Source organism: Cuculus canorus, chromosome 2 (genome assembly GCF_017976375.1).
Source record: "Cuculus canorus isolate bCucCan1 chromosome 2, bCucCan1.pri, whole genome shotgun sequence".
NCBI classification, from domain to species: domain Eukaryota; kingdom Metazoa; phylum Chordata; class Aves; order Cuculiformes; family Cuculidae; genus Cuculus; species Cuculus canorus.
This window is the reverse complement of record NC_071402.1, coordinates 125,233,268-125,258,099: the sequence shown is the minus strand read 5'-3', so window position 1 is coordinate 125,258,099 and position 24,832 is coordinate 125,233,268.

The window sequence follows — 24,832 nt, the reverse complement described above, 5'->3', positions numbered from 1 at the left end:
AAAGTCATTTGGGGAGTAGAAGGCAATAATGCTGAGTTATGAACTGTATTTATAACTTCTGAGCTCTCAAACAAATGTACATTCCATAGTCCCCAGACAAAAATAAACAGAGCCTTCTACTTCTAATCCATCCCTCCTTTCCCTCGGTACTGATTAGATTGCATATCCTGAAAGGGATGAATTCAGACTCTTCTGAAGTTATTTCTTAGGCGCTCACTTGTGATTTAATGCAAGTGTTTTGTAGATTTGAAAGATATATGGCACAGCTGTTCTTTTTGCGTATGACAACTTTTGTCTAAGCTCTTCTGAAGGAAAAAAATTGGCTCACAGCTATTCATTTGCCATGGGATGCTGTGGGCTTCTTAAAGACTGAAGAACTTCTTCTCATTCCAGAGTCTCAGATAGGGGATGATTTTGACCGTCACTTATCTGACACTAATTCCATGTTTAGGATACTGAGGGCTGGTATGTTTTTATCTTCTCTCTTAAAAAACGAAAGACATTTCCTGAGCCAAAATGAAATATTTTATAATGAATTCTGATAAGCTTGGAGTAACTAAATAAATTTCAAGACTTTACAAGTAATTCAAGTATCAGTGTTTCAAATAAAATAACACATAAGAATTTGTTTCCGCAAAAATAAATTCTCCATGTGATTTAGCTGAATCCACGCTACTGGCAACTGTCCTTCTTTTCCTCTCAGATGTTACATTTGTGCTTCAAAACCAAGTGGCTAACACCAAGCTCTCTGGTTTTCTCTTTGTACTCCTGTCAGTCAATTCACATGTAAAACGGCACCCCACTGCCTAATCCCTAATCTGCACTGAAATCCAGAGTAGTTCTTTCAGGTTTGATGTTTATGGGTCATCTTTGCCCTGGAAAGGCTGTGGGTGGTTCTTCCTTCCTCTCTGTAGACTGCTGCCAACAGACTAGCAAATTAATGACTAGAGAAGTTTTATAAAGGCCAATGCTTTCAGTGATCTGAAGATAAACTGGTGCTTCTTTGCCGTCAGTGATCTGCCTCACTCAGAGACAACATGGATATTTTGGCTTTTCCTTTTTGGGAACCAACGTGCATGAGGCTGAATGTGTAAAGCATGTCACATCATCAAACCTTATTAAACCCCATTTGGATTCAAATAACTGAAAACATTACAGGAGAGACAAAAGCCTCAGGCTAATGTGTTATGTGTACAGAGACCTCCATCTCCTCTTACTCTACATTTCCTATCTCATTAGACATTCAGGTCCAAAAAAATTAGAATTCAGTGACACTTAAAAGCATGCATTAATAATACAAGAGCACTATGGCTGTACTGTAACAACCCCAAAATTGATCATTACAAGGCCAGGAAGATCATGGTTAAATTGAGCTTCAAAGCAATGCAAACATGTAAACATATGGAAATACAAGCCTAAGTCACAGTAGCTCTGCCCTTTCCTGCTGGTAACATGAGGGAATAAAGGAAGTTAGGAGGAAGACAGATCTGTGCTTTCAGTCCCAGGCAGATTAAATTGATTTACAGTGACTTTTATTTTTTCAGACACCTCTCCCTTCTCTGAAGGAGCAGAATTTGTTTTTGGTACTTAGCAGCACACATTCACCAGTACTAGATGAAATATTAACCTAATGCTATTGTCCTTTCTGAAATCGTAACAGTTAGCTGAAGTATTCATTGAAAACAACCAGCCCCTTCCAAATGTATCTTGTTTTGATGATTTATATTAATTTTAACTGTATTGGAAGTTTAAGGTATGTACACTATTCTGCTGTTATGACCTTTGAGACTAAAAATACCCTACAAGTATTTCAACATTTACTGATTTATTTCACTGTCAATTAACAATTGTTTAAAAGATCCACTTGAAAATTCCAACAAAATCATACCATTTCCAGTTCTATAGTACCACAAATGGAAGGAGGAGCTTCATCCAGAATGGAGGAGTGTCGGATTCTTTCTTGGATGATATAGCAGCATCCTGCCTTACTTAAGTGAGTAGCTGCTCCAGACTCTTTGCCTTTGATGACATTTTTCCCTGTTCTCTAGGTCATGCTGTATACCACAGATTATCCCTCTCTTCTCAGAGTAAGCCTTATTTTTAAAAAAATATGTTTTTGAAAGAGGGGAGCTGCAAGTATCATGCTGGTATTTTTGGTGAGGTCTATACTATGTTGGTAGTTTGCAGCATCCTTTTTTCTAGTGTCTCCTGAAGCAACTATGTTACCAAAAGGCAAATGCTAGAAAGAGAAGGATATCTGCAGTCACTGACAAGGAAACAAAAAAGAGCAGTCTCCGTACCGCCTTCTCGCAGCAGAATGTATAGACGCAGCTCCCATGAGCTCTTGTGAGCTCTACACTTCCTTGTGTTCACTGGAAGCAAAGAAACAGAGGAAAGGAGTCTGAGGTTCTCTCTGAACAACAGGAAGCACTTTTTCAATGCCAGGGTGACTGAGGACTGGCACAGGTTGTCCGGGGGGGTTGTGTCATCCCCCTCCTTGGATGCATCCAAAAGACACCTGGATGTGGCCCTGGGTGACTGGCTGTAGGCAGCCCTACTTTAACGGGGCTGGTGGTGGTGGTGGTGGAGAAGACAATCTGCAGAGGTCCCTGCCAACTTCAGCCTTTTTATGGGAAGATTTTGGCATAGGTGCACTTATTTGACACAAGTCTGATTCAAGATTTCATTCCTGCCTTATAAAATCACCTTAATTTTGAGGACAACTAATCGTTTAAATCTGAACATTATTTTATCTTCTAAATTGCATATTTAATCTTTTGTGTTAAAATGATTAACATAAAAATTAAAGAATAAATGTGAAGTTATGGCAAATGTGTCTTGCATTTTTGGATATGGATATATGGGATCTTTAAGTTTCTTGCAGAAGCAATGCTTTTGTCTTCTATCTTTGAGTGCTGCTGTGTTAATGCTCATGGACTGCAATGGAATCGTGTATTATTCACACCATGGTACATGCTGGCAGCAAGATCCACTCCCATAAATCACCTGAATACCTTTTATGTCCCTGATGGTTCAAAAAGAGTTGCTATAGCATTGTAAAGACTGACGTCACAGAAAATCAGATTTTGAACCCTGGGTCAGATTTTCTATGTAAATAAGAAAACACAAACCCAAAGAGAAATAGCAATAACTTAAGTGAGACGAGAGCATGAAAATATCTGAGCTGCATATACACCGAGAGTCTTGATTTCAACTGGTCTTAGCATTTCTTCCATGTATTTTACTTACTGTACTCTAATTGACCTGGCCAAATGCTGAAAGAACAGTTCACACGTCCCAAAATCAGTTTTGTTCATCCTTCTTCACAAGCCAGAGGATGAACAGGATAATTGTAGTGGCTTAATCCTGTGGAACTGTACTCCATCATTTTCCAGGAATAGGAAATAGCTGGGAAATATTCCCATACTGACATATGTATTGTGCAAAAGCATGAGCTTTATTAATTCAATTTAATTACATTACTCATTCTTTATCAATGCAGTAAGTCAAAATCACTGTTATGCTCCACAAAGACAAGAGTGTTATTAAACCCCAAATATTAGAGGTGGTGTTTGACAAGATGCAGCTAATGACAGAAAATGGTTTAGTTTCCTTGAAAAGGACATCATTATGATCATGTTCACTGATGATTAGTGGTAAAAATTGTGTTTTGTTTCACTCAATTCCCTCTAGTTACGCTCATTGGATTTCTGCTGTGTGTGTGAACGTATTCTTTACTGACCCTCTCACTCAATTATGAACGATGAAAATCTTGTCTGGATCCGTTTGGAAATGGTAGCCAGCTTTGTTGAAATGCAGAACATCACCCAGCTGGCATAGTGAAAGCAAATGACGCTCAAGCTTCAGAGTCTTTGCGGGTATGCTTGAAAACCATTTCCTTTACATTTTTTAATGCTTCATAGCATTGCTTCTAATCGTAACTAACACTTACTTTGTGCCTAATGGTGCAAATATCATGTATGATGGCATTTTATCTGAGGTGGCATAAAAACAGTGCAAGAAATCATTAGAGAAAATGCTAAGCAAATGTGAAAAATCAGCAAAGTTTAAAATGAAATGTTCTCTCTTGATTTCATACATTCCTGGCATAATAATACTGTAGCATATCATTATCATTAGTTGTGCTGCTTGAGTTAAGGTTATATAAACCGGTTGGGCGTACCCTTGTGTTAGAAGGAGTTCTTGGCAGTCTGATTCCACCACAGCTGTCTTAGCTGCACTTTTATAAGAAACCCTGGAATGAAAGACAATAGATCTAACCACCAGTTTGACCCTTTTTTAATTTTGGAAATGGGTTAGCTGCATAAAAGATGGAGAGAAAACTTGCATTTCTACAGCTTTACAAACAGGTCAAAACCAGTAAGAAATACACAAGAAACAAAAGTGATTCAGAGGCTGTCCACAAGGAGTTGAAACCCATTTTCAAACTCTGTCCTGAGTAGCTATGTGTTGTAGTCAAAATAACAGTTCTAGTTGGAAAAGGAAATATTCGATCATGATAACTTTCAGGAATTTTCTTTTCTAAATCCGAATAGTGTTGAACTCTCGAAAACAATATAAGCACAGGGAGTAAGTGTCAGGATTGTGGCAGTGTGCATATATTTTAGCCTTTACAATTTATGATTGAAATAGTAATATAGAGGTTAAATAATATTTTTTCTCTTTTCCATTCTACTCAAATTAATTAGAAATTTGTGCATGTTTCCATAATAATGTTTCATTTCCTTCAGCCTTTCCAGTCCAAAGCTTAAATTATATCTTCTGACAACAATCCATATCCCATCCTCATACAAGAATTACAAATTTAATCTCACTTGTTGCATACAAATTTAGTACAGTTAGAAAGGTAGAAAGTTGTATGTTACTAGGAGAAAAGAAAACCCCCATCCTAATGCTCCAAATTGTACCATGCTTTTAAATTACAGGTGCACATGATAATACCTGTTGTCAATATGTCATGAAAGCTCTCTTCTGAGGATGGACACTGATTTGCAGTCAATAAAAATGTATAGGACCTGCCCAGGATACAAATATTCCCTGTCACTCTTCCATGTGCAGAGATTGGGCATGTGCATAAATTAATGTTTTCCAGGCATCACACGCACTTTGACAACATTACTTGAGATAATTCTAAGTTTGGTTCAGGATCTCTGAAAGAACTCTGTATTACGATGTTTCAAAACAGTTTGCTCATATTTCAGCCCATCATTTTTTGCTCATTTTCAGCTCCACTTACTGAACCTGCGGGCTTAAGCATAACCAAACTGATAGTGAGATGCTGATAGTGGTCTCTCAGAATCAGATCAACAAGACAGTTTAATGATTAGCCAGACAAACCTTATAGTTATAGGATAAACACATAAGCTGCACAAGTATTTGGAAAGCAAATGTTGAAGTCATTAATTTGATGTTTGTGTATACCAGTATATTTCTAATTCTTTGTTTCTATTTCACAGCATTGGATTATATGGCAGAGAGAGAACTGAAGTGAACTTCAAAAAAAAGTCACGCCTTCTGATGCACACATACTGGAGATGCACGTTTTGATTTTAAATGGCATCTGTAGCGAAGCAAGAGGATATTCAGAAGAACTAGAGCTCTATCAAAAACCTCCATTTGTTTTGCAGGGAAATTTTATACCAAGCAACAAAGCCGTCTTCTTTCTGTGGTAAAAATATCCATTACAAAGTTTTGGACCTGGACATGGTGAAGAACAAGGAGACAGAGAGGAAACTAAACCTTGAAATACATTTCCTTCCTGCACACTTTCTGTTGAACTGAATTTTAATTTTATGTAGAAAATATTTGTATTGTATCTATATTCTGTTATATTCCCAGGCATTCTGTCAAAACGAAGACCAACAGCACAATGCAAATTTTTATGCACCTAAGTGATATGTGCTCAGAATAATGATTGGCCCCCTGTGGTATCAGGAAAAAATGAAAATCTTTGCTAATTAGACACCTTTATAATAAGGAAATTTAATGGTTACTGTTATGCAATCAAGAATGAGATTTTTTTCCATTACAAAGAGCTATTCTTCACTGCTGTGCCAGAGCAACCACTAATTTTATTTTTGGATCAATAGTTTGTATGTTGAGCTAATAAATGTGAAATGTTAATGCAGTATCAAACAGCAATTTAGGCCTCTGGGTCCTAGTAACATCCCTTGTAATCAGCATGCTCTGCAGTGATATATAAGGCTATCTATAGGGGCAGATGAATCATATAATACATAGAGCTGCTGTTAGCTCTCGTAATGATTCCAGGCTGGACAGGTCTCTCTCAAGAGTAGCTGACCATATATGCTTTTTAATCTCGTTTGTGTGATAAAATCTGTATAATCGTGAAACTTGTTTTCTCAAGAGATATAATGCATATTTATTCTCTGTCTCAGGCCAGTTGAGCTAATAATGATTGCAATCAATAAGAAAGTCTTTCATCAGTACAGTTTTCTAATAGACACTTTAAGGGTCTCCAGTTTTCAGATGAACCTGCTTAAATCTTGCAAGTAATTTACCAGAGGCATCTTGTGAAAAATTACTTGGAGGAGTTAACATTTATTTTTATCTGAGACTTGTGAAAACCCTGCGAGATCAAGGGAAAGAAAAAATATTCTATCTCTGCTTGGGAATGGCGACTAGAAAGTGCGGTTTTCAAAGGCCCCTCTCCACAGCCTCTGAAATTACACAAGAAGTGGTTGCATGCCAGCATTCACATGCAATTCAACTGAAAAACATGAGTTTTACACAGGCCAGAAACTTTCCTATGAAAACCAGGCATGCAGGGTTGCAGTAAAAGTTAAGAGAACACATTGGAAAATTTGCTCCTAATTGTCTAGTGTGCTGTGCTTGCAAGTGGATTCACTGCCAAGGTATATTTATGGGACACGTGAAAGTCATTGTTATTCTCTTTTTGTTCCTCTTGCCTGCTTTAGCCATTTGGGTTCTGTAACATTTTCCATATGCAAGTCATAGCAGCAGAAGGCATCAACCTTAGGTTGTGTGAGTGCCTGTAGCTCTTCTTCAGAGTCAAGGTCCCTTCTTCAGGCTCAGCAGCGTTCAGCAAACTCTTTGTCTACATGAAGCCCAGGCCTGCAAGTCATATTTTAGATTAAGCAAGTCAATGCAACTGTTTTGTGGTGCCACACAGCTGCGCTTTCCTGACTATACTATAATTCCTGTAATGTGTTACTTTTTGTTTGAAGTCCCAGGTCCTAGGACCAAGAGGATCCTGGTTTTCTTCAAACAAAATGACATTTCAGTCCTCTTCTTTGCAAAGAAAAGCAGGAAATTGTAATTGAGATGCAAACATGGAGTGTGGAGGTTAAGAATAGGTCTTTTTATTTTTTCATATCAAGATTTCTAAACAAATCTCCTAATTTTTAAGGTCTAGCTCCTGATTTTGGAATTATATGCAGTAATGATACTGCAGGTATCATTACGAAGTGCATAATTTCTATTACCTAGCTGTTGTTATTTTTATTAATAATGGTGTTTCTATCTCAATTGTTATTTTAAAGTGATGTTTTGAAGGCCAGCCAAGCTGAAGTTTGTTCACATTAAATTTTGTTTAAACTGTTGTGAATAGTGATTTGTCTCAAATGTGTTACAAAGATGTCACCTAGGATTTCTCATGTAAAAACCTATGTCATTTTTTACTGAAAGATGAAAGTTAAAAATGTTGATAAACTGAACCAAAGGGGCAGACATTAAACCTTAATGTAATGCTACTGAAAGTTCTCCCCCTTAGAATATGGAAAAAAAGGTAAAAAAACTGTCTTCATGCAGAGGACTTGTCTTTGCAGAGCTAGAATAACTGTAAAACCATTTGCCTTGTTCCCATTCAAATTATAAGCATGTGTTTGAGATTCTGTGGGACAGCACACACTACACTATGTACGGAATAGTATGTGATAACTGAATTAGCATGGATGGAAGTTCATGTTAAAAAGTTTTATTGATGTGGGACTTTAAATTTTAAATATGAGCAAGTAGGTACTACATCATGATATAGACCAAGTTAGATGAAAACAGAATTGTTTTGAATATTTGCCATTCTTTTCCTAACATGAATAGCAGGCAAAAAAACTACTAGAGAGAGAATCTTCTGTGCTAGATACAGCAAATATAAAGCACCAATATCACATCAGTAAAGGTATGTGCAGAGGTAGATATTTTCAGATACATGAAAACAAATTAGACTGTGAGCACCAAGCACCACTACAAATTCAGTGCCAGTTTTGTAAATGAACACAATTGTAGTATTGCTAACAAAGTGATATGTGGTTTGCCTGTGGTTTGTCTCTACAGAGCTTGTTAGGACTTTGCAACAGCCATAACAGAAGGTTCAGTCAATGGTATAACTTTCCCATCTGATTGACTCTATGAGTAGTCATGCAGATTTCATAGGTCAAATTTAAGACTTTATAGCAAATCTGAGAAAAAATACCTTTAATTTAAGCGTCCAGGAGGAATCCAGACATTGTAACAGTAATTTAGAATGTCAACAAAATATATATGCCAGCAGATGCATTGTTATTACGCTAAAATATAAAATAATGACAAATTTTAAAAGAAAGGAAAGAAATCAGTAACACAGCTTCTGGTAAACAGAAAGCTGTTACGAATTATCGATTGAGATCTGAGGCAAATATTGCCTCTGAGGATGGTTGTCCATGCAAGATGAGTCTTCACATAAGGCAATGATTCTTGGTTATTTACCTACTTAAAAATAACACTAATCTCCAGCACAGCTGTACAGGAAATTATGCTAACCTGGTGGCTAGAAGTGCCTTAGACTATACCAATAGCCATTCTGTAGGTAATCCTCCTTCTTACACCTTTTAGGCTCATATCTTAAGGTCTTTTGCATACCTAACACCAAACAATAAAATACGAGTCCTGGGTGAGACCTTGCTGCTTAGATTAACTTTTTCCCCAAAAGCCTTCAAACACACCTGCTTCACACTACTGACGTAGTGATGCAGACAGCTTAGGCTTTCATTTTGGATTATCTATATTTTACCATGTGTGAGAAAGACACCTGAATGCAAATAAGGTGTTGATTAGGTGGACTACAACCCCAAAAATTTTTCCAGTTTTTACATAAAGACCTAGGTACTGACAGAGCACACGACTGCTAAATATTAATTAAGCACTGATGTATAATTAGATAGAAGAATAATTGAAGGAAGTGATTTATTATTTATGAATGACAGCATTTTAATTATACCTAGACATCTAATAGTTCCTTTGAAAGCCTATGCTCTTTACAGACGTGGAAATAAGCATTCAAAGATGACTTTCTATCACAGGACTTTCAATTTAATTATTTTAAATACTGGCACAGTTTTTCATGGCAGTAATCTACATTAGATTTTGCAGTGTCTGAGTTCAGTTGAGAACTTTTTGGACCTTGCTTGCATCCCTGTAAGAACAAGATATTTGTAATTTGAGGTTTATAATACTTAGCTGATGTTAAGTATATCTTATATCCAGTTTGTACTGGGTATAAATAAGCTTGCTACCTAGTGAATACTCCTCTTATTTGTCCTTGTGTAAAAAATATTCCTTAAAAGGAACATTTTTATAAAAAAATCATTAACATGACACTGGACTTGCAGAACAAGGTCACTTATATGATAATTGATAAAAGGTGTAGAAAATGTTTCAGATTACTCTGAACTAAGACCAGTCTTGGAGACCAATCCTCAGGAAATGTTTTCTGATTTTTGGGCTGAAAGGGATGTAAACTGGGAACCAGCTGCTAAGTGGTTATCACTTGAGAAGGTATCCAAAGATCTACTCAATGCTTTCCTAAGGAAATAATGTTCTGACTTTCTTGGGCAGAGATGTGACATGCCAGTTCACCACGCAGTGCTGTTGGTTCTCTGAATGGCTTCTCAAGCTTCACTGGGCTATTTGTGAAACCACTCAACTGCCTCTGCCCAAAAATGTATGGTCAGAGAGCAGGGAGGTTGGACTGTTTTACCAGACAAGGGTAAGGAGCAATTATAAAACATGGGATTTGGGGCTAAAGAAGGGTAGACTAGCTCATATTCCTGGAGATGCAAGAAAGACAATAGAGAAAAGGCTGGAAAATGGTACCATCTCTAAAGGTGAGGAAAATTTTGCCTTGCTTATGGGGGCCTCTTTGTTCCAGGTTATGCCAAAAGCAGGCTCAGTCTTGCCCACGCAAATGAATCTTGAAAGATAAAACTAGTATGTGAGAACTGCCTTTTTTTTTGTTGTTGTTTTAATATCCATAGCTCTTTGGACAGTCTTTATGAACAGGAATTTTCCTCAAAAGTTTCCACAATAATGGGTTAGTAGTGTTTGACCTGAAAGGGGTGTGCCTTTTGTGATGGAAGCTCATCAAAGAATGCTGCAAGTGAGACCTGTGGGAAGCGGTTGGCATGACCCCGCAGAGCAGATCTCCATGTGTCCCATTTTTTTCCACAACAGCAAGAATTAATAGTAGAAAGCAGATCTTAAGTGAGACGAGGAGAGCTCACTGAGTTGAGATGATGTTATGAGGCATCCTCAGCTAAACATGCTGCTATTACACTCCTTTAACCTGACTTTGAAAGAAGGTGGAAGATACTGCAGCATTTTCACTACACATTAGAGGTTCCTCCCCTTTCTCATCACATTTTATGCTGTGTTCTGTTAAGAGCAGACATTTTCTGCTTAGAAAAAAGCGTCATTCAGAAGCCTGCCTGCCTGATGTAGTCACATCTGGGTATCTGTAGATATATACTCTTACAATCATTTTAAAGAGAGTGTTGAGCTTAAATTTCTAAACATAATGTTTGAGCAACATAGGAAAAAGAAAAATGTTTTTTTTTGTCTGTACCATCTGAAAGGAAAAATTAACCAACCATTATGACTAGTTTATCATGGAATGTGGTACTTCCTTCTGAGATGCTCATGTTGGTAAAAATGTCTTTCATCCCTCCATCCTTTGATACGTTTGTAGGAAAATATCTACAATGAAAATACTGCCTATTCAGTCAGGCATAATGTCACAAGAACAAAGTTGCAGCAATTACTTTCCTATCAAGTAATTCTGTGGATTTATACTATCATTTAGCAGGTGAGTTGTTGGCCTTCAGCTGTTGGGTAGTTCTGTGTGTTGTAAAGTGGCTGTCCTTAAAAATATAACATTTACCTGCTGAGAACAACATTATACTATTTATGAAACCATATAATTTCAATAGCCAAACTCAGCAAGATTTTATTGCTCTCTCCACCTGTAATTCTGAAACAGCTGACTCATCAGTCCATAATCATCCCTTCTCAGTGAACAGCTTCACTAAAACTCTCAAAGTGACTTGTTTTTTTTCATCACTGCTGCAAGCATTGCCTCTCTGTTGCAACCTCCTCACTTTTTTTGACATAAAAGAGTAATCTCAAATATTCATAACTAATTACAGTTCAGATTAATACCAGGGAAACATTCATACAACAAATTCTTCACTGCCTTGCTGAAAGAAAGATGTATATTTTTAATAACATGAACATAAAAATAAAATTCATTACTATCTTAAAAAATTACATGTATTTTAGCAGTCGGTTTACCTTTTATCCAAGACGTATTAATGTAAATACTCCTTCAAGAATGGAAACAGTTCCCTCTGTGTTTCCTCATTCACTACCATAGAATACTTCTTAACAAACTTTCATTTACCTGACGAACTTTCCCATTTAAATCTTTTGATATAAGACATAATTCACTATGGACTGCACTGTTTGTTAAGGAATCAAACATCTGTGAGGCCAAAAACTTTCCTATTCATTCCCCTACATTTTTAGGACAGGGAAAGGGAAGAAATCTTTGCTTTCATAATAGTCAAGGCTCTATATTAATATCTGGCTGTAGCCAAGTCATGCTTCAAGATTTTAGTGAATTAGTTGCACGGATCAGGAAGGAATACCCAGCACTTGATATGCAGCTGGAATTTGGATTTGTTTTTTATTGTTCTGTTTAGGCATTTGCTCTGGCAACGACTAAACTTGGAACACTAAGCAGGATGGCATAGCTCTCTGAGCCTCCTTTCTTGGGTGTTTCCTGGTACATGGTGTTATGACTTACTCAGAGTAAAACCTTTGGCCAGAGTTAAAGTGAGGGAAGAGCTGGCAGGAACCCCATTTTTTGCAACATGCAATATAGGTCACCTGTCAGAATAATCTGAATCTAACAAATTCCCTGCCCCGCAGCAAGATGAACTGTTAAATGAAAGAGCATGGTTGTATCTGCAGAGCAGTAAATTAATGCTCTTCAGTGGATACATAGTTGGAGACTTCACCATAAATACCTCAAACTACCCGTTTTCAACTAATGGCATGCAATCAGTGTATGACTGACATATTGAAATACTTCAGATTCACCTAAGTCATTGGACTCAATCTGTCAACAACTGCACTAAACTGCCTGGCCTGTGCTCCGCAAAAGGTCAGGCTGAACTATGCAAAAGATCCCTGTGGCAAGAGGCTCTGTGAGTCTGGGGGAGTTTGTGCAGTAGAATTTCAACCTCTTGCTTATGTTTGCAAGGGAAGAAAAGTAGCATCGTAGGGACCAAAGAAATGCTGCAGGAGAACACAGCACGGATGACTCAATAAATCCAGAACTCCAGGCTTCAGGAAGGACTCCTGGTGTCAAAGCAGGTGGTTCCCTTAATCTCATTTTTTTTCAGTAAGGCATAGAGCTGTTGTACATAACCAAGTGATCATGACACGTATTTGTCACTACACTCAAAGTTAGGGTTGGTTATGAGTCTAAAGAGAAGGATTTAACCTTTTTAGATGGTTTCCCAAACTCTTACTACAACAGTGATTACTAAGAAACCTTTTTGTTATTCATTCAATAACATTGCTGGGGAGATTGGGCTTTTCAGATAAGCAGCATCCTGCACTGTCAGAGCATGTGAAAGAACAGGGCTGGCCAGAGCAAACTCCTCTCTGTAAATCCCTCATTCCTTGATGCGCCCTTGTCTCTGAACTGCAGCTTCAATCAAAGCAGTTTCCCAACAGCTCCATTCCATGTCAAAGTGACTTCCACAGTGTTTATTGTATTTTCCATGCTCCTGTATCCTCTATCCCCTGCTTTCTGGTGGTGGGGATGGTGATATTTGGCTTTTATAACTGACTGGGAAATATTTCTTTGAAGAGCTAATATTGTTTTTTTATCCCCTCTGCAAAATTTCTTACATTTCTGTGATACTGTCTTGTGGCACATTGTTCAGATAAATCAAGAGTACTTTTATATGATTCACAATTATATCTGAAGTGCTAAGAGTTGCCTAAAGAAAAAAAAAAAAAGTAAGATGGAAAACACAGAGTCAGATTCTCAGGAAGTAAAAATTCTCACATCCTTACTGCTTTTGAGTGACTTCGCAGCAGCTGAAGTTTTGACCCAGCATTAAAAATGTTGGGAAAGACAGTTTATTAGTCATCTCAGGTAAATGGAAAGAATGCTCAGAAATGAAAGATTACACCCTTTATTTGACTTCTTCAAAACATTTTTAGGCTTTATTGTTAATAAGATTAAAAAGGAGATGAGCAATAAAGATACTGGAGCCAAGTTTATTATGAGAAAAAGTACACTTTAGGAAGAGTGCTCTCCCACCACTTAGACCAAAAGTTTGTGTACACATCCTTCCATTCACATTTTTTTATTGCTGTTTGCCTAGGAGAAGAAAAAAAAGTCCCTGATAAAAGAATGTAAGTGGGAGTGGATTGCCTTCTCTCTCCAGGTTATTCTGATGTACGGATCCATGCATTTCCCAAAACTGTGTAATTCTCTGCCAGTCATGTAGACCCTTCAGAGGGTGAAACATAATACTTCCCTTGAAAATAAAACAAGTCATCTGACAAACTCTGTTCCTCCTACCTTTTGTGGGCCATTCAGTAACTTTATTTTACTGAGGGAACAAGGGGAAGTTTATAATAGGATCAGTTTTGTTTGCAATTTGTTTCTAATAGATGCCAATAAGCCGGTTAACTAGGCTCTAGTTAATGGAAATTTTATTGTTTTTCCCCCTGCAGTGCACATGACCTTTTCTTACAAGAGTTTGTGATTCTTGAAAACATGTATCTGCTGCCTTGCCTCAGGGTCTGCTTAGAACAGCAGGGATATGACCATGGGCTCTTCTGAACTTGTTCACCAGCTCTCTGCTTTGAGTAAACCAAAATACTTTGATCATCCTGTCAGTGGCAAATTTACAGCAACATACCGGCTTTTGTTCCATGTGTATTTCTCCAAATATAATATCTCCCTCAAGAAATCAATGATAAGCTGTTAAACTAAAGAGCATGGTAACATCCACAGAGCAGTAAATTAATGGTCTTTTGTGGATAGATGGTTACAGATTTCATCATAAAAAATGGATAAAAGATTACATATCACACAGACCGAAACTTTTAATAACTCAACATGACTTTTCTTAATGGGTTTTATTCATTTTAATCATTATAGTGTCAATGATGATTATAGCCTTATTAGATTCTGGTGATTGAGGAGCCTGTTTATGAGATATCGAAAATCTTAGTCTGTTCAGAAGTGTAGCTGCAGCGTGTGTAGGTTTGATGTGTAACTTCATCTGCAGAAGTAGGGCTTGCCAGAAGAGTTTCAATTAATACTTTTACTAAATTGCTCCTGTCTGTAGTGACCTAGGTCACAGATGACTTAAGGATTCCACAACATCGGTTTCTCAAAACAGTAGACCAGCAAGACTATAAATCAAAGAGAGCTGAGAAACTAAAAAAAGATGGGGAAAAAGAGGGGGGAGAATAATATCGCAAAAGAAACCAATCTGCTTTCCTCTCTAGCAGCCACATAAGAATCTAGTCTATTGTTATCACTCTAGGTTAGATCTGCTTTCCTAATGATGGAGTTTTCATATAGACTTAAGCATATATTGACATTCACAATTAGAATGGCTCTTAATTTTATCTGGAACATGAACAGAATAAACAAAGCTGGTGCAACAATACTGTGTAATTATGTTTGTATTCTGAGGAAGAATTATTGTATCATTTTCTAAAAATTATTTTTAAAATTTTTTATCTGTGCTAATTCCTTTTAATGTAGATAAGAATACAGTTTGATTTTTTTTTATTCCTCTTTAAAGCTTGTTAAAAGACCCCTTTTCCTTGTGAGGCCACAGATACAATCTAAACACTACAAAATGCAAATGATGCCATAAGTTTGGTTAGAATTAAAATGGAATATTTTTAGTAATCACATGTGGTGCTCCCTCAGGAGTGCCAACTTCCCCTTACAAATCAACAGTATCATGAACTATAAGAGGTTTAGTTCAGAACAACAGAAATCTGTCTAAATCACACTGAATTAATTAAGTAATCTTTTGGATCCTGAAAGTCTGAGGAGCGCTTCAAACCTGTCTTACCTCATAGCTTCATTCTGCCCTGTGGCCTTATTTCTCACTGCCAGACAAGCAGGGCTCAGGCTAGCTAGATGCCTGCAGGTGCTAGCAGGTTGCTTGTCCCAGGCACTACTGCCTGCCCTCGAGGATTACAAGAGCTGGAAGCTCCTCCTATGCTAGAGGACTTGACAGGACATCGTCAGAGCTGCCCATGTCCTTCCTCCTTCTACCCACTTCACTGAGTATGTTCTAGTTGTAGCAACAGCCAAGACTGTAGCACCTTCACCTCCTTGTCTGGCAATTGCTTCTGGGCAGTGTCATGACTCTTTCAGAAATTAGACAAAATTCAGTGTAATCCCTGGAATCCTTTATGCTGAATAAGGATGTCAGGATTTCTGCAGAGAAGGACTTGGGGGTGCTGATCGATGAGAAGCTCGACATGAGCTGACAAAGTGCTCTTGCAGCCCAGAAGGCCAAACGTATATCCTGGGCTGTATCAAAAGCAGCGTGCCCAGCAGGACGAAGGAAGGGATTCTGCCCCTCTGTTCCTCTCTTGTGAGACCTCATCTGGAATACTGTGTCCAGGCCTGGAAACCTCAATGTAAGAAAGATATGGAGCTGTTGGAATGGGTCCAGAGGAGGGCTAAAAAGATGATTGGAGGGCTGGAGTGCCTCCCATATGAGGACAGGCTGAGAGAGTTAGGGTTGTTCAGCCTGGAGAAGAGAAGGCTCAGAGGACATCTTATAGCGACCTTCCAGTACCTGAAGGGGCCTACAGGAAAGCTGAAGAGGGACTATTCGTAAAGGCTTGTGGGGACAGGACGAGGGGGAATGGGCATAAACTGGAGAAGGGCAGATTTAGACTAGACATTAGGAAGAATTTCTTCACCATGAGAGTAGTGAGACATTGGAACAGGTTGCCCAGGGAGATTGTGGATGCCCCATCCTCGGAGGTATTCAAGGCCAGGTTGGATGGGGCCTTGGGCAGCCTGATTTAGTGGGATGTCCCTGCCCACGCCAGGGGGGTTGGAACTAGATGATCTTTAAGGTCCCTTCCAACCCTAACTATTCTATGATTTCATGATTCTCCTGCTGAGGATTCAATTAGACCTTGCAGTGCCACCAGGTACGTTCTTCTTTGTTTCTTTTTAGCTCTAAAGCAATGCTAGCAGTCTTCAAATATGTAAGAGGCGGTTCAGACATTAAGGAAATCAGCTTTTCTGTGTTCACAGTGAATGTTTGGTTTACATTGCAGCAAAGGAGGTTTAGACAAGACATGAAGAAAAAGCAATATAGATGGCTAACAGTATAGTTAGGAATTGCTGTTTGTGATATAAGAAAGTTATGGAAACACAATCTCTGGAGGGTTTTTTAACTGTCAGGAGAAGGAGCAGACAATTTAAAGAGTTCCTTTAAGCACAGTTTTTAATGATTTCTAAGATTGTCCTCCCTGTTCACAAGTTTGCCCTAGGTTTTGTTTTTTTAAGTTCTGTGTAGTCAAACAGGTTTATACTTACTTAAACTTATTCCAGGTTTGAGTTCTTCAGTGTGAGTGTTTCAGATACTGCACTTTCTTTTCTATGTGTTTAATGATCATGAACTGGCTATGAATATTTACTTTCTAAAATCACTGTATTTGTTACTGAATAACCATACTTACAATAAAGGATTACAATAAAAATCTCATTATTATTACAGTGCCACAAATGGATGCCAGAGCCAACATGAATAAAAAAATCTGGCAAAAATTCTTTGACTCAGTCAACATGAAGTCATAGTTCCATACAATATCCATACATGTGGATCTGTTTGCTATTCTTTATTCATTCTTTTACTATTCCGTTTGCATTGCAGACAAAAGGCTCCAACTGCAGACCAAGACAATAAGTGAATGAGCATTTTATATGTTCTTACAGATATATCTGGCAAATGATAAAATACAGACTGAAAACCCACTGATTCTCATATTCCTTTTCAGCATGCCAGGTGCCATGTATTGCTTCAGATGGTCAGGAAAATGTCATTCCAAATATCTTGCTGGATGGGAAAGGAAACAGACCTGGAGAATTACAATTTCTACAGCTCATTCAGTTGATTCCTCATTTCTTGCTAAGCCTGTTGCAGAGGGAACAAATGCCTCAAAAAAGGTGGAGAAAGGACAAAATATATTTGCTCTAGAAATGTCTGGGTTTTTTTAGATTTTTTTTTAATTAATGTGTCAATCACTTGGTAAGCTGTAGGGCAGAGTCAGTAACTGGAACAGTCCAAATAAAGCCCGCATGCTCCTGTTTCAGTCACTTCCCTTTCTGCAGGGCAGGCTTATTAACTCAGAAGTGGTTTAAAGTAGCGCTGCACACTTAGAAGCAGAAATCTTTCAAGGTCTGTGCTGATGAGAAGTTGGAAATCACCTCTCTCCCTCTTGATATCTCTGTGTGAACCATCTTATAGGTTCTCTGCTAATCCCATGTATCTCTCGCTGTCTCCTATTTATTATTATTTTGCAGAAAAGCTGTTATACGCCTTCAGAAGGGACCAAGTATAGAAGCAACAAAGAGAGCCTGCTGTTTGCCATGCCTCAAAGAAGGGGCAAACAGATTTTGAGTCTTGGAGATGTCTCACAGCTCTGTCTCAATCCATTTGGCTCTGTCTTCATGCTCATCACAGAGTGAACTGCTCCTAAAACACAGCCAAAGGACTGCTCTCAGCTGCACTTCCCCAGGAGTCAGGGAACGATGTTTTTGCCTGTGGTTCTCCCATTAATCAGAGAGCAAAGCAGACTGCTTCTGGCCCAGATCACCAGTAAATTACTTCCCCGCTGCGTGCTGGGATGGGGGAGTGGAGGGCTGAGGCTCCGTGGGCTCCCTGGCAGCCTGCTCTGCCCGTCAGGCACAGTCTGGAGATGCGCGGGGGCCACCCAGGGAGACTTTCACTTCCTTATTCCCTGGCGTGGGTGCATGGGGCAACCTTGCCCTATATTAGCAGGAACACTCAGCCAATATATCAAAAGCACCAAGGCAGAAACTTCCAAACCGCAGTCTCTTTCTCCTTCGGGGAAAGGGTGATAGCATTTAATAGAAAACAAATACCTTTCTGAACTCTCCTATCAGGTTTCATAGGGATTCCTACAGACTGTGCTACACAGGACTCTTTGGAGCAGCATGAAAACCATCTATCCTCCAGGTTGGTTTTAGTCCTCTGATGAGGTCTCTAGGTTTTAACTCTATGAAATGCTGTGAGACACTGTAATGCTTCATACAATTCCTCTGGAAGATGGACCAATTTTCTCTGGTGTAGACACATATTACATTAGATTGTGCCGAATTTGGCTGAGCATACTCAAGTCTGCATATGTTACCACCTAGTGACTATTCAGGGTACACTGCAGCACATTCTGCACAATGTGATGATGTAATAAGAAACTTGTAAGGCAAGCAAATAAATGATAATTTATCAAAGTGACTCATCAAAGCCATTAAATTAACATAGAACAGTATCAGTAGTAAATCAGGTGATTTAAAAAAATGCCTTGATTTCTTAGAGAGATACAACGAAAATAGCTTCCTCAAATATTTGGGTTTTCTTCATTAAGGTCAAGCAGCCTATCCTGCTTCCTGGTATTTGGCCGGCAGTTTCAGAGTCCCATCTTCTTTTCTTTTATTGAGGTAATAACTAATCGTTTCTTCTCCATACCTTTGTCATATGTAATTGCCATTTTATTGTTCCCTAAGGTCAATTTTACTAAGACTTTTAAAAACCTGAATTTAAAATGACTAAAGCCGATTAAAAGTAGGAATTCAAGGTTGCAAAGCCTATCACAGCCTTATGCCATTTCCTGTGGCTGTATTTTAAGGTAATTAAGAGCAGATCTCCCTGTAGTATGCCTTTGTAAAGTAACTGCAAATGTACTAAGGCACAGGCGTACCTAGTAAATATTTTCACTTGTTTGTGAGGTGGGAAGATTTTCCGAAGCATTCTTCTAAACTCTTCTTCACTTCTGCATGCCTACCACTAAAAGTGCTTCCAGTTGGCTATCAGCAGGGTTAGTTGAAACTGCTTCCCCTAAAAGAATCAAAATCAAGGCTGGTAGTGTGTCGTATAGTAGTGATTTAAACCTACCTTTTACTCACCCAAGTAAGGCTGATACGGCTTCTGGTGGGGGTGACGATGGCTCAGGATGGGATCAAAGTTTCCTATTCAGCTGGAGATAATTATTTTCAAACTAAAATCTCAACTATTTCTGTGTTCCAGCCTATGCCAGCATCTTTGGAAATCAGCAATGCTAGCTTATAAAAGTAGTGAGAGATTTTGCACATTTGAAGTTCTTAAACAATGAAAAAGTAGGCTGTCAGTAAGCCTGATGGAGTTAACGAGCCTGGTAGCTGGGTGTGGAACTCTTAGCAAAGGTAATGAGCTTTACCTTTCAGCATAGCTAGCCAGATTTAGTCTATTTCTGCTTTTATGCCAAAGATTTTACTTCTCAACCCGGAATTCACAGCTGAGAAAAATAAAGGTGCATACTAGAAGTTTCTAGAAAGACACTGCTCAGTCTGTGTAGGAAAGTTGGCAAAAGTATGATATAGAGGAAATATTTTTATCATAATTATTATGATTTTTTTGCACTTCTATGATGCTTCTTTTTAAAGGTACTATAAATGTTATTTGAACCAGGTTCCCGTTACTAGGAAAGGTCAAAACTTACAGTAGACTCACAAAGTCAGGCTAGCCATTAGTAAATAAAGGTTTATGGAAAACTCATAAAGCACCTAACGTGCTAGCTTATGTAATGTATCTAATATAATAAACACTCTGAGGGGAGTCTAGGAGTGGAAAAAATGCAGTTTCTTATTATAACATATTTGAACGTAGTTGAGACTTTAGAAATTGACCGAGTTGCATGAGCCAGAAGGCTGTCGCAAAGCCTGAAAATCCAGGAGACCTTTAGCTTGCTGAGAGGAAGTATTTTAGCAGACCCTGCTGGGTGAATTGTGAGTATAAACTTATATTCACAGCACTCTCAGAATTTGCAGAGGAGAGTTATCCGGCACAGTCATTGTCAGATTACACTAACTACTCTACAAACAACTGCCTGGTTTTAGATTACAGCGACTATACTGTGCTGCCAGTGAGAGCAAGTAACACAGGAGGAATGGAGCATATCACTCATTTCTGTTGCATAGATGCCTTTTAAAGAGTTGCTGAGAAAGCCAGTCATTGATGACTGCTTGGCACTGAGTTAGACTGTTTTCCTGTGCAAGGATTTTCCCACAACAGTTACAGCTACCTGGTATTGTACAAACTACCTGCACAGAGGCGTTTGATTTGACACTCCATCATTGTGCTATTTTTGGCACGGTCCTTCCTAATTTGTGATTAACAAGGATTAGGTTGTTTTCACTTTGTAAAGGCTATTTATAGTTCAATAGGAGATTTCCCCCCTACACCTTCACACTCCTACAGTGCATCAATGGCATGATTTTAGTCTTAACACGTGACCACAATTATACAGTCATGTTAAGTAATTAAAAAAAAGAGCTGATGAAATACGAAGAACTAGCTAGAAACATATGAACAATGCACTGCATTTATGCAATATATATTTCTTCTAGGAGAACCAGATCCTGAAAAGACTTTGGTGCTTTCACAGCCAACATGCCTCCTTCAAGTGGACTACACTGTCCAGCAGTTCCAAAATACAACAAAATCATGTGGGACAGAAATTGTGGAATAAAGCTGAACTTGAAATAATATTAGGACTCAATGACCCAATCTTTCTGCCCCTGAGCACAATGGGAGTTTTAAGACTGAATTCAGTGGGGGCAGGAACAAGCCTGGACAACAGTTATCTAACAGGGAATTGACTGAGATAACAGAGTTATGATGCATATGTAAATTCACAAGAGAGATCAGCGTGACATAGGACAGTGCCCATAACAAATTAACCGGGAGGTATTCTAAGCTGCCAGTATGCAATCCTGATTTAGGATGAAGTAATTAAAATGACTGAATGCTGGAACAGCTGTGCCCTCACTGAATCCAGTAGCTAAAAAAAAAAAAAAAAAAAAATTTGAAATTTTTACTACTTATTTTAAAAGTTGAATCTTTGTGAATCTTCAGATAGGGACAGAAAGAGGAATTTAACTTGCCTTCATCTGTATCGCAGACCCCTGAAAAGAAGACAACCATGTGAGAGATATCAGGCAAATGGTTCTAACCCAGAAATTACTGCAATATACAAGGATCATCTATGCTGATTACTGTTATCAGTACTTTCCAACGGACAACAGCTGTATCTGGCCAAGTAAGATAGCAAGAGCACACGTGAACAGCAAGTAGAAGGAGTTATGAGTCCAAGAAAAGGTACTCTAAGTAGCACAGCTGAAAAAGAGCAGTAGTCTTGACAACTTTTTCTGTCAAAGAAGTGAAAGTCCTTTCAAAGTAATTTGGCTGAATGATACAAGCTGGGAGATACGTGACAGAGACACCAGTCACAGGTCCAGGATGATGGCCAGTAGCAAGCTGCTGTTATCAGTGATCCTGACCTCTTTGACAGGACACAATGTACTAAGAGTGGGATCCGGATCCTGTTCTGCCATCTGCTTAAAAAAAAATGAAGTTCCTACTCTAAGCTGGCTGTCAAGAGAAAAAGGATTTTTCATTCCATTGTAACACAAGTGTGAGAAGAGCTGTGATGAAATCTTCTGTGGAGGAGCTTGTCTCCTTCCAGAGACAAATGCAGGAGCCTAGACAGCCAAGATGCCAAGCTTTTGGACTACTCAGGGTGCATGAGATGCATCCAATGTGAATGGCTGCAAAATGCCTGTCTGGAAGCTTCCTTCTCCCTTGCTATCCATGTTTGCCTGCTCTGATGCAGCCATATGTTGCTAATGGGCAACTCAAGCCTGAATAGCTAGAGAGCTGAATCTGTACTTGCCTGCTTAGATCCCTGTCTTTGTTTGCTTTCCCAGTTGTGCTATCTTCATGTCCACTTAACTGCTGCAGGCAATCCGTTACGCTTGCCTTATTGGGCTAAACTTGTGCTGTTCTCTTGCAGTTCTTATTTACTTTTCATCCAGTTGTCTGTCAGCAGGTGGGTCCATTATCAAAGCTTTGTTTGCACCGTTGTCAGATAGACTTTTTCCCCATCATTACTCTGTATAGGGATGAAGCATGCTTTGCTAGATATGTAGGCCTTTGCTGAACTCCAGGAGTGCACTCAGAACAAGCCCTGGGACATCAGAATGCAAAAAATCTAGTGGACAGCCCTACATGCAATTGGCAGTTTCCAGTTCTGCATCTCCCTTGAGCATGTCTCTCAGTTCAGCCTTCCCTTTCTTCTCCTAGGCTTTCCTTCCACACTATTCTGTCTGCCTGCCAGCCTCCAACCCAGCCCAGTTTCTGTCTCAGGGTCTTCTACTGGTCACAGATAATGCTCAAAAAAAATTGGCCCAGAAAGGTTAGTAGCAGGCTGCAGACAATAATAAAATGGTCACCCTTTTCATCTGTTACAAACTTGCTTCCTTTCTGTTTTGTCCTCTTAGAGATACTGCCCTTTGGTGCAGAGATGCAAATCTCAGCTAGCTTTGATGTCATGAATACAAATGTCGTTTTTATTAACCTTTCAAATGACTGCTACACTGGGCCACATCCTGCTTTGAGTTAGTCAAATGCAAGTAAGATTTCTGCTTGATTTCTTTTCTGTTTTCCAGATACTCGTGTTGCTTTGATATAATTTTATACAACAGTGTTCTTATTTTCATGCGCTTTTTGATTAGGTGGTCACTTACATATTATTCTCCTATGCTGATAATTCCTTCACCTTTACGGTATCATTTCCTACCTTTACTAAAACGTGAAACATGAATAAGAGCCGTGAAGCATAACCAAATATAATGCAATGTACTTTAGGAAGTCGTTAGAGTTGTTCATTTGCATTCTTTATTGCTTGTTTTTCTTATAAAGTATCGGGAAACATGCAGATTACCACTTGGTTTTATTACTTAAGATCTCCAGCCATCCCTACTTAAGATTAAAGTCGTTGTTGCCACAATAGCTCTTCCACTTAATCACAAAGAACTGAGCTTGCAGAGAAACACATTCAGTATAAATAGGTTCTGCTGGATCTCCAAGACACTTGCCCAGATTAAAGTAGGGTTTTAAGTTGGGAAATGACATATCTGAGCTGTGATCAGTTGTGCTATCCAGGCAAGTCTATTTAAAAGCACTTTCCATTTTAAATATAGCAATAAAATACCACATAGCAAACCTTCTTGATAAGGCTAAAACAATACATCCAAATCCAATCTAAATTTGACATTGCCTAGAACAAGAATTCACATTGATAACTCAGGACTCATTTACAGGGCCATAAATGGGTGGGTAGCTCTAATTTGGGTATTAAACTTGTAAAATATATCGATGGCATGCAAGGGCTAAATAAATAATTTACTACAAGAAAATTGGAAATCTTTACACAGTACTTAATTGACCAGGCACTCTCCCGTGTTCTTGATAGCTTCCTATTTTGCATTTTTTTTTCATTTTTCACACACTGTAATTTTCCCCAAGTGTATTTTTTTCCAACTTCAGTGAGTGTTCATAAGTTGCTGCGTTTCTGCATACAAAACCTGTTTCCATCTCTGTTTCGTCAGTCAGTTACATTCTTTTTGACATTTTCATTTGTTTGTTTAAAAACACGAATTAATCAAATGCCTTTTCTGGACTCGGCTCAGCTGGTGTTATTCTTAAAACTAAAATGAAATTGCCTCAGTGATCAGCCTAACTTTGAATGTTAGTTAAATCCATTTTCAGCACAAAACACATCGAGATATTGTCATTACTGGGTATTCCAGTGATCTCAGTAAGAACAAGATTGGCAGGTTATAAAAAGCTTATAAAAATTCTTATGACCACCATGCTGGCTGGTGTAGCTCAGGATAGTTGCAGTAAGGCCTATGAATTCTGACTTTAAAGGAGTTTTGCTGTCCACAGATATTAGGAATCTGATTTTGAGATCCCACACAGGCCCTTGGTTGACCCTGCCCTTCAAAGCACCCCATGAGTCATGAATCAGAGCTACAAAAGGTGTAAGATTTTATGTTTAAATAATGCTTGCTTTTTGTTAGATTTTCCCCCTGAAACCAGACCTCTGGGTTATACACCCACTACCTTTTCCTGTGACCTGAGGAGGAGAAGTAGAGACTTCCATCTTACTTGTCTGGTACAGTCTTGTACAAGTTTTCGAGGAGGTATACCAGCAAAGTAACTGCTGCTGGTGTGAGCAGTAGCTCCAGTGGGAAACTTTCTAAGGATGTGCTGTGGATGCGTAAAGTTGTCGACAAGTTTCCGAGGAGGTATAAGATAGAGTGCCAGAGGATTTTGTGGGTATTAATGCTTCTCCGTGAGAATTTTTCTCCCAGAATGAC